The sequence below is a fragment of the Leiobunum rupestre genome, chromosome 4, assembly GCF_980474605.1.
Source record: "Leiobunum rupestre chromosome 4, qqLeiRupe1.1.hap1, whole genome shotgun sequence".
Lineage (NCBI taxonomy): Eukaryota > Metazoa > Arthropoda > Arachnida > Opiliones > Sclerosomatidae > Leiobunum > Leiobunum rupestre.
In genome coordinates, this window is record NC_143387.1 from 20,222,361 (window position 1) to 20,227,356 (window position 4,996).

At 33.2% G+C, this 4,996-nt stretch overlaps 1 long non-coding RNA gene across 1 annotated transcript; it reads right to left on the reverse strand.

Moving 5' to 3' along the window:
* Nucleotides 1-2,951: 2,951 nt before the first annotated feature.
* Nucleotides 2,952-3,254, reverse strand: LOC149946589 (uncharacterized). The gene is made up of 3 exons (XR_016480353.1): nt 3,237-3,254; nt 3,110-3,173; nt 2,952-3,037 (listed from the first exon to the last, which is right to left on the reverse strand). It is a non-coding gene; the product is annotated as an uncharacterized LOC149946589 (long non-coding RNA).
* Nucleotides 3,255-4,996: the final 1,742 nt, after the last annotated feature.

Below are 4,996 nucleotides of genomic sequence, written 5' to 3' on the forward strand. Positions count from 1 at the left end.
AGAGTCATCAACAACCACCGATCCAGAGTCATCAACAACCACCGATCCAGAGTCATCAGCAACCACCAATCCTGAGTCCTGACAATGAATCTCCAAGCTGGAGTAGCAAATCATCACCAAGTCGATCACCGAGTCTCAATCCTATCTTATTACCACGACAAGACTCGAGACCAGAGCAACAGCCTACCACAAGCATCTCTATTCCTAGTGTAGCCACATCATCAGAAGGAGCCCGATCAAGGATACTTATTAGACAAGAGCCTCAGTCGAGTAGACACAGACCACACGTACGAAGATCCAGTCGAAGACGTAAATCAATTAAAAGACTTAATTTATGAACTGAAATGTTTAATCGTTAATGTAGTTAAAATACACTATAATCAGTCTATTTAAAAAAAGAGGTGATGTTATGAACTATAATAGCCAGGGGGCGCCACTGGGTGGGGAAGCTGAGGGAGCTCTAGTTTTATGACCACCTAAACAGTGGTTTACCGGCTGCTGACATGTTCGTTACTCTTACTTAAAACTTCATATGTAAAAATCATCATCATCATGGAAATAAATCTTATAGCTTCAATAGAGAGTGTTTAATGAACAAGCACAAACACATCAGATTGATTAAATCTAGATTAGATTTTTCGATAAAAAGCACGGTCGCATCCTTGACGGGGGGAACCAAGGCCTCAAAGAAACGTTGACGCAACTGTTCGGAATTAAGTCATCCCTGGAGATTGTTAGCCAACGCAGAAGGACCGTGGCCACTGGTAGGATCCATGGCGGGGAATATGTAGTGGGTAGGACTGTAGGAGTAGTAAAAAAACTACTGCGCTAGGCGCCATGCCCAAAGCAATAAAGGAGGCCAGTCCGCTGGGAACCTGTGTTCTAAAGTCTCCAGATGTTCTAATTCATCCCGTAGAATAGAGGGATAAAAGACTGGGGAGTTCGCCTCAGCAAAGGGAGCCAGTGTAGAGAGATCGATTAAGTATTGGGTATTAGCCTAGCTGATTATTATTATTAATAAGTACCTCCGTTACCGGTGTGGAGGAAGGGCTGATTTAACCTCCATCAGGGAGATACGCGTAGATCTAAGAACCCCAAGTATGACTCGAGGCGCCGCATTTGGTACTTTGTCCAATTAGGCCAGAGAAGCAGCGGGTGCCGACGCGTAGACAAGGATCGAGAAGCTCAACCACGAGCGAATTAGATGAATGTAGAGGAGCCGAAGAGCTGTCCAACAATGCACTACAATGAGTCGCTAACACTGCCCGCAAGAGATTGAGGCGCTGTAAAAAAGACTTTCAGAGCCTCTAAGTGTGGTACAGGTAAGAGGACACCCGTGACAAAAAAGTGTAGCCAGTAGCGGCGCCAGGATTTTTGGGGAGGTAGCCAGATAGGCCAACCATTTGAAAAGCTGCCGCTGGAATAGGGCGTTGCGATAGGTTTCGGTCACTAAGAAAAAGTGGCCAGCTCGGAGCTAGAGAAGGCCAAAATAAATCGATATAACCAAAAGTAAATAGGGGGAGAAAGTCTGGCACTTGGGTCCAAACGCACGACGTCTTATTTGAGGGGTAAAATTTTTGGGCTTCCGAAATGACTTCCCCTCGCCTCTTTACAGGGACACAAAGGTATCGGTTGTACTCCGCCACGATGAAAAATAGTTCTCTATAAAATACGCGAATATTAAACTTTTGCTTTCGATAATTTGGTTAATTTAATTCCTAAATAAACTAAAATGCAACATTTTAGAAATAATAACACGACTTTTGAAAAGAAATAAACCGTAACTAGGATAACGCTCACTTAAATCGTGGAGAGCGTGGCGCCATCTAAGAGCAGAGATCGGGACTAATTGGTATATCTACGATGTTAGGGCCTAACAATTTGCAAGTTTAACTGATATAATAGCTATAGCTACGAGCTTTTTTTGTTTATTTTACAATTTATATAGTAATTATTAATTTAAATCAACCGTTATCTAAGGAAATAATGGTCAGCATTTGACAGAGAGACTATTTGAAATCGCGGTGACATGGTTGCCAGGGAATAAAATTCAAAATTTTCATCTTGATCGGCGACCCGAATACCACAAATGCACTACTTCGCGTGTAATGTGCTATCCTAATTGGTTAGAAATATCACGTGATCACTAGCTCTTTAAAAAGGGTGTCAAGCCTGCTGGAAGGTAAAATCTGAAGGCGTTGATAGACTTTCTCCCCCTATTTACTTTTGATGGAAAGAAAGTGCTCGGTTGAAAATAGCGTTGAAGATATACCAAACGACAGTATGGCTACGGAAATCGATTCAACTGCTGGCGAGATTTCGGAAATACCAATTAATATCAGTAGAGAGTAACTAAATATGAACATGTAAATCCAAGATGGCCGCCAAGATGGCCACCATAACACCCCCCCAAAACACCCCCAAAATATTTTCCAAAAACCAATTTTTGTCCTTGGAAAAATTGAAAAACATATTTTTGTTTTCAATCTCAAATTTCACCTTGAAGATGATCCTTGACCTCAACGCCTGACCCTGACCACAACCCCTAAGCCTCGGTCTATCACCCCAACAAGTTTGGACACGATCGGACAAGGTCGGCCCGAGATATCGGCGGTAATATGTGACCCCACCAAATACTTATGTTAATTAACTTTTGATATCGTTTTTTTATTTTTTTCGTTTTTTCGCCGTTTAAAATGCTAATTAGTTATTTGCGAGATGGGGAAACCTTCGCTTTATAGCCTTGGCAACTTTTGGCCCCACCCAAAATACTTTAAACAACTAAAATAATATAAATAAGTTCATTTTTTTCGCAAATATTTTAATAGTTTTATTATTTTAAAACAATGTTAGTTTTAGTAAAAGTAAAAACACAATTAGTTATTATAATATTTAATAACTATTATATTTCAAACAATATATTTTTTTAAACACTTAAGAACATAAGAAACACTACAAATAAAACTAAAATATAATCTAACAAATTAAATTAATAAATAATAAAGAATTAAAGAAGGGTGTATAAATAATTTGAAGGCTAAAAAATATAAAAAACACAATGATTGATAAAAAATATTTTACGTGTATAATTAAAAATAATTATAATTACATCAATTCGTAGAAGGTATTTTTCCTCTTCGGTACAAAACGACATGTCGGGTTGGAAATTCGGGCTAGAATTTATAAATATAAATAAATTAATCTATTAAAAACGATTATATCTAAAAAATATTTACCACAAGAATTCTTTAACTTTTCCTTGTTGCTCTACCATCGCACGAATAAAAACACTGGTTTTGGTCTTAATCGCTTCGGAAGTATACAGTTCGAGAATGTTTGAATTAATTAAAACAGTTCGAACGTTATGTTGTACAATGCCAACATGTTGAATTTGATCTAACACGTGAAGTTTAGACTCAAACTGTTTTAAATTCTTGTGATTCCACCACAAAACATCTACATATATTTGCTAAATAATTGAAGAATTTCGTAGCGAAACAAATAGTTTGTTTTTTAAAAAAAGATTATACATTCTACTCGAAGAGAGAGAAATTTTAAAGATCGCGGCAAAGAAAGTACAGGTTTTAGATATAATTCACCAGTCATCTTGATTCTAGATTTCTCCTGGTAAAAATCCTTTACATTTATATTTTATAATTTAAGCCTGATCTATATTTTAAAATTTAAAAATATTTCCTTTGGGAATAATTATTAATTTTGTAATACAACTAAGGTTAACTAATTATCCCTATCCTTCTTAAACAAGTTTTTTAAAATTTAATAAAAACAATTATATTAAATTTTTAAACAACCTAGTACAAAATGTACTTATAAAATTTCAGTTAATATACTCATCAATTACTAAAATAAACATAAAACATTAAAGTTTAACAGATATTAGTATAAAAAAGTACATAGAAGACATGAAAAAAAGTATATAGAAGACATGAAAAAAACAAAAAAATAAGATTAATAAATAACCAAGGGGTAGTTTGAAATGAGCAATAGATTGTATCCCAGATGAACTTCATTTACATTAGTTGTAAACAATAAATTTTCAAGAAATTTTTTAAATAATAATTATAATAATAATAATAAAAGAAAATATAAAAAAACTAATACTAATAAAAACAAAAAAAGATTTTTATATCCACGAATTAATTTAACCAAAAAAATTAGATACCTGTCAAAAAGATAAGAATAATAAAATTTCTTGAAAATTCATTGGATAAAAAAGATGAAAACAAAGGATGTTTAATATAGAAAAAAAAAGAGCTTTACACCAATCCCAACATTAAATTAATAAAACTAGTTAAAAAAGAAAAAGTAGATTATGAAGTATTAAAAAGAGCCTCCACCGCCTGAATTAAATTAATAAAACTAGTTATTTTCGAAAACATGTTTAAAAAAATCTTAAACCCTTTAAAAAGAAAACATTTTAAATAAAAAATATAAAACATTTCAAAAAAATTAATATTTTTCACCAAATAAAAACAATAAAAATATAAAAAAAACACAAATAAAGTTTTTAAATAGAAAATGTCACAAAATTAAAATTTTATGAGATTCGAGTCATATTTTAAAAAAAAATTTAATTTTTTAAAATAAATAAATAAAAAATATTGTAAATACCTTGAGTCGTAGTTGTAAAATTCGCCGACGATCGTTTAAATTGGGATTTGGAGGAGATAATTTGCAACTAAATAAAAATATTTATCTTAATTATTGTAATTATTTTTTAAAATTAGTATTCCTTACTCTAAAGTTGTAACTATTTTAACTTCTTGTCGATCCAAATCATTAATAAAAAATAACACTATCGTTCCTAATTCTAAACGGATGTTATATCTCGTTAGGCGAAAGTCATTAGTTATACTTAATTGTTTTTTTCGAAAGAAAGAAAGTTGTTGTAATTGATAGAGAATTAAAAGGTCGTGTTGAAGGTTCCTACCATTTCTATGTTGACGAAACCATGGGATCTTATTTAAATTTTGAT